At 45.7% G+C, this 10,656-nt stretch overlaps 1 protein-coding gene across 3 annotated transcripts in view; it reads left to right on the forward strand.

Moving 5' to 3' along the window:
• The first annotated feature begins 4,913 nt into the window (after positions 1-4,913).
• Positions 4,914-10,656, forward strand: part of GRAMD1A (GRAM domain containing 1A) — a 104,888-nt gene continuing 99,145 nt past the window's right edge. For 2 of the 3 annotated variants that reach the window (XM_072155079.1, XM_072155081.1), the window contains exon 1: positions 8,919-9,062. The gene's annotated coding sequence lies outside the window, so the exon portion shown is untranslated. Of the gene's footprint in view, positions 5,037-8,918; positions 9,063-10,656 lie in introns of those variants that run through there. The other variant, XM_072155080.1, reaches the window with a different exon arrangement.

Below are 10,656 nucleotides of genomic sequence, written 5' to 3' on the forward strand. Positions count from 1 at the left end.
ATTCTATGTTATGACTTTCCACATCATTTCACCACTTGGAGGTGCAGAAGTCGGGGGTCACCCATAAGTTTTGCTGATTGGATAATACTGGGGCTGCACTGCCGGTGCCATCCACCTGATACCCTCACCACCCGTCGCTGCGGTTCTGGTACAGTGGCTGCATCGCTTGACCGGTCACCCTGGCAATGACACGCTGCCACCTGATTGGTGGAGAACTTACAAGGGGGACAGATGGGCACGGCGACTTTATTATAGAGGGAAGAATACAAGATAATAAGGACACAGCGGCGGCGGCAGACAATGGAGGAAATGTAATAAGAGTACAGTAGTGGGGGAGGGGGAGGCAAAGAGTTAATGGGGGGAGACACGGAAACCCAACGCGAGAGCGACAGCGAAAATAATACAATTATAGGGGAAGAGAAACGCGCGGCTAATACACAGGGAGGGGGGGGGGGACTAGTCCCAGAGACTAGAAGGAGGTGCGACAGGCAGAACTGACAGAGGGACACAGAGAGAAGGAGCCTCACACAGGTACGCTCTCCTCAAAGCTGGGTCATAAAGGGTTAAAGAAAACTTCTTAAAGGAGAACTCCACTGCAGGCATCCTCATGTTACTGCTAAACTTCCCCGGGAGGGTCATTGATTTTAGGGTCGCTCCCACCTTTATGGTTGCGTTACTGTAAGTGACTGTGTTATACTTACTGTTTTTTTCATGTTGTTGGTAGCAGCAGAACTATGAAAAACGCTTTGATATTTAATAAGATTTTAGCTCCTCTAAGTACACCAGGGGTGTGTCCTCACACTGCTGTGCTCTCTGCAATGAACTGTAACCAGCGCAGGGCACCTGTGTAATCAGACCTTTGTTGTGTGTTCTGTTAGTAGCAGCAGGACTGTGAGAAATGGATTTATAGTGTGGAGATGTAAATTTGCTATTCATGTGTGCTGTATATATACTGTGGGGAATATAACTTCCGCTTGAGAGATTATAAAAGTTTTATCCTATCCTATATTCCAGGATTGTAGTCCTCACACTGCTGTGCACTTAGCTCTCTGCATTAAATGCATCACAGTTCCTTTTGCACTATTGTAGCAGGATTCTAGTTACATACTATAGAAGGACTGCAGATCAGCTCAGTGCACAGCAGCGTTATCCATCTCGTCCCAAGTAGTCATGTGACCACCTCTCTCGCCCCGCCCCTTTAACCAAGACATAGAACATATAACTATAGAACAGTCAGATCTCCAATTATGTGATACACAGTCCCAAATCCCCTGCACAGATATGATAGAAATTCTGTCTGCCTATCTCCACCACTAGGGGGAGCTCCTTTGAGATTGCAGTAATATTACGCAGCTCTGACCTGTTGATCCCCCTTGCATGTGCTAAACATCTCCACCATGCTTTACCCTACAGCTCCGATCATCAGCTTTATGCATCATGATGGGTACATTCCCTCATCCACCTCTTACACTGCAACTCTGCTTGTTTAAAGGGAACCTGTCGCCAGCCCAGCCCCCCTCAGGTAGAATATTACATGTCCTTTCTATAATTCCCTCTTTTATGTGAAATCTCCAACAAATATCCCCCAAAGTCCGGCAAATATGACTCTTCTCACCTCATTTTCACATGAGATGAGTCAAGTTTAGTGGTTGCAGGAGCAGTGTAATTTCAGAAGCCCATATCCTCTGTCCTATAGCACCTAGAAACATGTGTCATATTAAAGATAAGAATCTCATCTTTCAAACGCCATCAGGCTTATGGCTTTGTGAGCTACAGAACCAGAGATACAGGAAGCCAATGGCAAAGTTGGAAATGGAACCTGAAGATAAAGGTCCTGCCTATTTTTAGCTGCCCAAATGTCCAGTTCTGTAGATCACAGAACGTAATTCTGATGTAATCTAAAAGATGAGATCCTTATCTTTAATGTGACACATAAAGAATGTTTCTAGGTGATAGGTTCTAAGAACAAAAGATAGGGGCTTCTGGAGTGACTACCTCTGCAACCTCGAAACTTGACTCATCTCATGTGAAAACGGGTTGAGAAGAGTCATATTTGGCTGACTTTGGAGGAGATTTGGTTGAGATTTCACACAAAAAGGGAATTGTAGAAAGGAGATTTAAACCCCCGAACTGAGGTACAAAGTAATTTGGTGGAGTAAAACCTGGTGACAGGTTCCCTTTAGCCCTTTTTCGTTTCTGTTCTTTGCTCCCCACCTCCGAAAATCCATAAGATTTTTTTTTTTATTTTTTCATGTACAGAGCTGTATGGGGCTTGTTTTTTGTGTGACAATGTGCACTTCATAGTGACAGCATTTAATATTCCACGTCGTGTACTGGGAAGGGGGAAAACATTTCCAAATGTGGTGAAATTTATTGTATTTAATAGATTTTAAAAAATGTAAAAAATGTTTTCTTAATTTCGCCATAATCTGGCTCTAATAACTCTTCCATACTTTGGCATATAAGGTGTTTTTTGCAGGATGTGATGACGTTTGCATTGATAACATGTGTGGGCCTGTACGACCTTTTGATCACATTTTATTACAAATGACAAAAAGTGGTGTTTTGGACAATTTTTTTAATATTTTTTGAACGTTTTTTTTTCACTATTTTTCAGCCCCTTTAGTGTACATTAACCCTAGGTGGTCTGATCGATCCTACCATATACTGCTATACTACAGTATGACAGTAGAGGGCGACTTTGTACAGGATCTGTTACAACATGCCGCTGGCACATCATAACAGATCATTTGAAATGACAAGCGATAGATCACCGCATCCCTGATGACGTCACAGGGAGTGACAATCTCAGCCAAGATGGCGGAGCCTACATGTTGCCGGCCGCACACTGATCCCGGGTGCTACCTGCAACATGCGGCAAACACCCAACCTGTTTGGAGAAGGCTCTGCCTGTGAGCCGTCTCCATACACCCAACGGGGGAATGGCTTGAAGTTTGTTTTTTTTCCGGCAGCGTCTGGTATGGTCCTCAGAGAGATGTGCAACCATACTTTTTGTGTATGTTGTCAGTAGCAGCAGGACTGTGAAAAATGGATTTATATTCCAGAATTGTAGCTTCTCCAAGTGCATTGGAGGCGTGTCCTCACACTGCTGTGCTCTGTGCACTAGGCTACTTTGCAGCTGCTCTAATCTGAGTGCTATTTAACTAGATGCGTGCTACAGCATTACCTCAGAGCTATGGAGAAAATCAATGCACAGAGCTTAGAGCACAGCAGTGTGAGGACATGACCCCGGTGCACTGGATCAGTCAGCGAGCAGAACTTTCTTCTCTTTATTGAGATGCCGGTGTTTACAATCCGCACATTCTCTCTTCTCCGTCCTCTTATATTTACATAACAGAAGCGGCGCCATAGAAACTGCATGATTCCACATGGCAACACACCATCCAGCTGCAACATAATAACCCTGCGCGTGCCGGAGAGGAAAGCAGGATCGCTACCAGTGTGGAATGTGATCCAGTCACCCAGCTTTCTTAAGATCCTGAATGGTACTTCAACATTGTATTTTGTATCTAGATACTTAGGTTGGTCAGGATTCTAAGAAAGTTGGGTGTCAAATTATCTCCTGGTAGCCATAGCTCTGCACATATGGGATGCACATTGAATGTCATTGCATATAAGTGGGCAGATTGGTCATTCAGGAACCTAGGAAAGTTGAGTGGATACCGAGCCATAGTGATGTAGTCTGTGATATATAGCTTAGAAGGTTTTATTGTTCAGAAAAGCTGGGTGACAATCCATGTGGTTCCATGTAGGTGGATTTTTATGTTCAGCGCCCTAGGAAAGTTGGGTGGTAACCCTTACAGCAGCTGTAATTGTCAGAGTGGCTATCCTTGTGTTTGTTACTCTGGATTCTAGGAAAGCTGGGTGGCAATGCATAGTTATTGCCATATGTATTCAGCAATGCAGCGTGTGCATCGGTGTATAACTTCATGAATCAGGAGCCTAGAAAAGTTGGGTGTCAATTTCTGTAATAGTGGTCACAGCTGTGCAGTGATACCATAAGTAGGCAATGGATGAATATGTATGTAGAAAGTCATTCTGGACCCTAGGAAAGCTGAGTGGCAGCCCATAATGAGCCGTAATGATGGGCATAGTAATGCAGTGATGCAGAGTGATACAAAATTAGTTCCTAACCTATACAGAAAGTTTATCACCACTTTACTGGTTGTCACCCACTTTTCCCAGAATCCTGAATGGCAGATGTGATTCCTGATAAAGGAGACACCATACACCTCACAGCTATGTAAATCAGGCAGATAACCTTCAGATCATATAGTCTATGTTGGCTGTCACCTAGCTTTCCAAGAATCCTGATAGGCAGATCTATCCATTGATACAGGTGATGCAACACTTTATGGTTAATGATCCATATATGAGATCATTGTGGCCATGATGGTTGTCACCCAGCTTTCCTAAAATCCTGAATGACAGATCTTTTCAGTGGCAAAGTGGATGTTGTAAAGCGCAGATTAACCCTACAGAAAATGGATGTCGGCAATGTTGGTTGTCACCCAGCTTTCCCTGAATCCTGATGGGCTGACCTATCCATTGATACGGTGGATCCAACTCTTCACTGCAGTAACTTGCTTGTGATCCATATTAGAAATGACTGCAGCTTTGTTGGCTGTCACCCAGCTTTCCGAGATACAGATACAAATAATTATAGGGGGAATTTTCAACAATAGGAATAACATGATATCCTATCCCACCCCTGATCTTCTGGGAGCATAATACTCCCCCCCACCTGGGGACTATCAATCTCATCATGGCAGAGGGAGGCCCATCATCCCCAGACACTGCAGAGAGCCGGTCATTAACCCCCGGGATGCTGCAGCGGCTGGGGAGCACATGTGTCTGCAGCGCCCCCTCCCTCCCAGCTACATCAGGAGGTTCTGTCTTTTGGCGTCTTATATTTTACCAGCTACAAGGTCAGAGCAAAACTTCCAGCTGTGGATACAAAGGCCCCGGGCACTTACCTCATCCCTCCAGAGGATAGAGATCTGCAGAGGGTAGAGGTAGGTGCGCTGCTGCATGCTGGGCTGTGGGACCCCAAAAATCCATGAGGAGGGGCTGGGGGATCTGCACCACAGCATCCTGGACAAAGAAGAAGAAGAGATCCATGGAAGGTGCAGGGAGGAGGGACAGGACCTTCATCTATAGCATCACCCCCATCCCTCGCCTGTAACATCATCCCCCTCCCTACATAGGGTCCCGTCACTGACTATAGGCTCCGCTGCGTAATAATCCCCCCCCACCCATCATTATTTACTCGCTGGATGATGTAAACTTTCCACCTGCAACATTGTAACAGTTCTATGAGGAAACAGGATACAAAGAGGAAGTGAAGCAAGTGATGGATAGATGATAAAGTAGCGGAAGAGCAGCTGTAGAAAGTCACAACGAGCAGCGCAGACCAGGTGAGCGATCGGGTTACTCATGGGTTATGGGATATCGAGAGATAGTTATGAGATGGAAGAGAAAATATGAGATAGATAGATAAATAGATAGGAGATAGATAGATATGAGATAGATAGGAGATAGATAGTTATGAGATAGATAGATAGATATGAGATAGATAGATAGATAGATGGATATGAGATAGGAGATAGATAGATAGTTATGAGATAGATAGATAGTTATGAGATAGAAGAGAAAATCTGAGATATATAGATATATATGAAATATGGACATTGCATGAAAAATGTGCCGCACGGTCCGACTGAGCACCAGAGATCCCTTTATGCGCAGAATTTTTTGTGGGACAGAGAGCAGCTGCAACTGAAATGTGTTGCGGACACTTTATAAACACCTGTGAAAGCAGAACAGAATGTGAAAAGTCCGACAGAAAACTGGCGCAGGGGCTTTAGTAAATGTGGGCCAACGTCTCACATATCAGGTATGATGAGACACTATTTTTAAGCTCCAGGTCCTGCAGTGTAGCAGGTGACTGCGCCCCTGATGCTGCTGTGTAGCAGGTGACTGCGCCCCTGATGCTGCTGTGTAGCAGGTGACTGCGCCCCTGATGCTGATCTCCATCTTGCTGCTGCCTGAGACAAGATGCTCAACTTGCCTCATGGCTGGCGCACCCCTGCCTCACAGCTGAGGTTTTGTTAGATTACATTCAGTATAGACAATGCTCTGTCAGGTAAGAAGTCTGGACCTGAGACTGATACTTACATCCATGACATGAAGCTACTTTTCTATCAATGAGGTCCTGTTCTACTTTATTCAGCAATAGAAGTGTCAGTTGTTCAGCCAAACACAATGTGACAGATATGACCCCCGCAGAGTGTGACGTCACATCATCCAGATCAGTGACATGAAGAGACTGCAGTATTGGGGGTAAGACCACATATACAGCAGAGATGTGTGGAACAACCTCCCCGCTGGGTGTGTGGTACCTGCTGTACTGGAGGGAAAGGCTCTCACACCACACACTGGTGGCAATTAGATTCTTACATACAAAACTTATCCAGATTTTTGCATATCAAAAAACTGAAAACTATAGGATGTGTAGGTGTCTATCCCCTTGTAGATCCAGAAAAGTGTTTAAAGGGAACCTGTCACCAGGGACCTCATTTTCCCTAAAGGCAGGTTACAGAAGCCCATGACACCTGCAGTGCAAATCTGCCTTTCTCCTTTCTCTGAGCATTTGCATTACAATATATTTGTGTGTTATACCTTGCAGCCTGACAGAACCCTCTGTGTAGTCACATGGGTTGGGCTTTGGTTTGGATGCATTTCAAAAAACAACACATGACTTGTCTGTGCTGCAGACTCCTCAGATCTCAGCCCCCACCTCTATGGTGCTGTACAGCTCTTCCCCCTCCCACTGATGTCATCGGGCTGTGACCTCTGTTAAGGAGCAGGAGGGAAGAGCCATACAGGAGCACAAAGGTGGGGGCTGAGAGCTTAGAGTCTGCAGCACAGACTAGTCATGTGTTGGTTTTCAAAATGCAGCCAAACCAAAGCCCAACCCCTGTGACTACACAAATGATTCTGTCAGGAAGGAAGGTAAGTTATAACACACAATTATAGTGTAATGCAAATGCTTAGAGAAGGCAGAAAGACAGATGTGCACTGCAGGAGTGACGGGCTTCTGTAACCTGCCTTTAGGGAAAATGAAGTCCCTGGTGACAGGTTCCCTTTAATCACCTATAGTAGTCTCCAACTTGGTAAATAGAAACATATGTATGTCCCGGATTCTCAGTATAACTGCTGCAGTTTTGCAAAGTCCTCAGAGGTTTGTTAGAGAACATTAGTGAACAGAGTATTATACACGGATAATGCGCTTTCGTGAAACTCCAGCGGACGGGTAAGTAATTGTGCCCCGATCTCTTTATACTCATTATGTAACTTGTAAATGTAACTGGACACACTGGATTTTATGTAGCGGTATCAGAGTACAAGGGGCTCACTACTAGAGATGAGTGGATCCTGTTCGGGAAGGGGTTCAGCTGGACTGGAGATATTGTCGGTGACAAGACTCGGGGTCAGTGAACACCCCGGACCACTGCGGGAGGTGGTGCTAGCCGACACCTGGGACCGGAATCTAAGTGGCACCTGGCCTTCACCAGAGCCCGCCGCAAAGCGGGATGGACTTGCGGGATACCACCAGGTCATTCCACAGGTGCGACTAGCCCGCTGTGGTAGCAAAGGTTGAGGTACAGAATCAGCGTTCAGGCTTGAGGTCAGGTACAGGCTGGCGGCAGAGATGCAAGGTCACAGGTCAAGTTCGAGGTCACAACAGGAATTCTAGTCAGGATGCAACAGGGAACAATCACAGGGAACAGGAAGCTTTCTCTAAGGCTAGTGAGCGCAAAGATGCGGTGGGGAATAATGGGAACAGCCAGCGTTTAAGGAAAATCCGGAAGTGGCAGGCACCAATCAGCGGTGCGCTGGCCCTTTAAATCCTCTAGTGCCCTAGGGAGTGGGGATGCGTGCGCGTCCTCCCCGGGACAGTAGCTGGATCGTGGAGTGATGAGTGCGGGTTGGGTGTACCACGATCCGTGACATGGATTGCGGGGGCACCCGTGACAGTCGGATTGTCAGGCAAACAGCCAATCCAGCAAATTGACGCTACTAGTCATGGCTATGATTGACACAGGGGGACATAGCCATGGCTAGTAGCTGGGGGCGTCAATTTGCCAGATTGGCTGTCCCACTGGCAATCAGGTAGTGCGCTGCTGAGCCTCAAACTGGAAACAATGGGGCACATTTACTTACCCAGTCACCGGAGTCCACAGAAAGTGCATTGTCCGTGTATAATGCATGTGCCGCGATTCACTAAGATCGTGCGCCCCATATCCTGCATGTGTCGCTTCCCCGCTCAGGTCCCCGGGGTTCACCTTCTTCTTCCTGGTGCATGTAAGTGCATTGTCTTGCGCCACAATTTGAAAGTTAAATGCAACTCACTGTAATATATATATATATCTATATCCATGTGTGTGTAATCAGTATTATATTACACCGTTATCATTATGCAAGTTGCTTGCTGTAACTACTGGGAAATCTCCTTACACCTTATATCTGACACTACACACAGTGATTACTCCACCGCTGACAACACTCCAGGGTGATGAGTAACGTGTAACGGACACTACTCCATGATGACAGCAATGTAACCATTACATGTAGGATCTCTGCTTCCTGTCACTGACTATACGGGAGGTGACAGCACATATACAGGCAGCAGGGATAGTCAGAGGATGGCATTGATTTGCTTGTTTGGTGCGGAACATTATAGTCAGCATGTCCACTCAATAACCCCTTAGATGCTGGTTCCCATCCTGTAAGGGGTTAACTGCCCAGGATCGGATTGCCTCTTGGCTCAAGCACATTCTTCTTCGTCTTCTCTCTGATAGGCTGAGAGGGGAGGGAGAAGAGTGTAAAAACTAAACATTTTCCAATGAGTACAAGGTCACAGCGATCCAGCACCCAGAGACCTCGCTGTGTGACCCGCAGCAGCTCCTGGGGCTGTACAAAGCAGAACCATAAAGCTCCAGGATCAGAGCAGGAGAATCCATGTACAGGATCCGCAGGTAAGAGTCTGATGTATCATCTATGGACGGTCCACAAGAGGTTAATGTGATAGTCTGGACCCAGTGTCACTTCTCCTTATCTATTCTTATTCCACAGGATGTGACACTTCTCTGCCCTGATCTGTAGGTTCTGTATTTCTATATTATATACGGATCTTCTCTGCCCAATCTACAATCACATTGAATTTAGTTCTGCATCTATATGGACAGTGCACAGTACCACTTCCCCTGTCCTGTATATATATGGGCAGTGCACAGTACCACTTCCCCTGTCCTGTATATATATGGGCAGTGCACAGTACCACTTCTCCTGTCCTGTATATATATGGACAGTGCACAGTACCACTTCTCCTATCCTGTATATATATGGACAGTGCACAGTACCACTTCTCCTGTCCTGTATATATATGGGCAGTGCACAGTACCACTTCCCCTGTCCTGTATATATATGGGCAGTGCACAGTACCACTTTTCCTGTCCTGTACATATATGGACAGTGCACAGTACCACTTCTCCTGTCCTGTATATATATGGACAGTGCACAGTACCACTTCTCCTGTCCTATATATATATGGACAGTGCACAGTACCACTTCTCCTGTCCTGTATATATATATATATGGACAGTGCACAGTATCACTTCTCCTGTCCTGTATATATGGACAGTGCACAGTACTACTTCTCCTGTCCTGTATATATATGGACAGTGCACAGTACCACTTCTCCTGTCCTGTATATATATGGACAGTGCACAGTACCACTTCTCCTGTCCTGTATATATATGGACAGTGCACAGTACCACTTCTCCTGTCCTGTACATATATGGACAGTGCACAGTACTACTTCTCCTGTCCTGTATATATATGGGCAGTGCACAGTACCACTTCTCCTGTCCTGTATATATATGGACAGTGCACAGTACCACTTCTCCTGTCCTGTACATATATGGACAGTGCACAGTACTACTTCTCCTGTCCTGTATATATATGGGCAGTGCACAGTGCCACTTCTCCTGTCCTGTATATATATGGACAGTGCACAGTACTACTTCTCCTGTCCTGTATATATATGGGCAGTGTACAGTACCACTTCTCCTGTCCTGTATATATATGGACAGTGCACAGTACCACTTCTCCTGTCCTGTATATATATATATGGACAGTGCACAGTACCACTTCTCCTGTCCTGTATATATATATATGGACAGTGCACAGTACCACTTCTCCTGTCCTGTATATATATGGACAGTGCACAGTACCACTTCTCCTGTCCTGTATATATATGGACAGTGCACAGTACCACTTCTCCTGTCCTGTATATATATGGGCAGTGCACAGTACCACTTCTCCTGTCCTGTATATATATGGACAGTGCACAGTACCACTTCTCCTGTCCTGTATATATATGGACAGTGCACAGTACCACTTCTCCTGTCCTGTATATATATGGGCAGTGCACAGTACCACTTCTCCTGTCCTGTACATATATGGACAGTGCACAGTACTACTTCTCCTGTCCTGTATATATATGGGCAGTGCACAGTACCACTTCTCCTGTCCTGTATATATATGGACAGTGCACAGTACCACTTCTCC

This window comes from Engystomops pustulosus, chromosome 6 (genome assembly GCF_040894005.1).
Source record: "Engystomops pustulosus chromosome 6, aEngPut4.maternal, whole genome shotgun sequence".
NCBI classification, from domain to species: domain Eukaryota; kingdom Metazoa; phylum Chordata; class Amphibia; order Anura; family Leptodactylidae; genus Engystomops; species Engystomops pustulosus.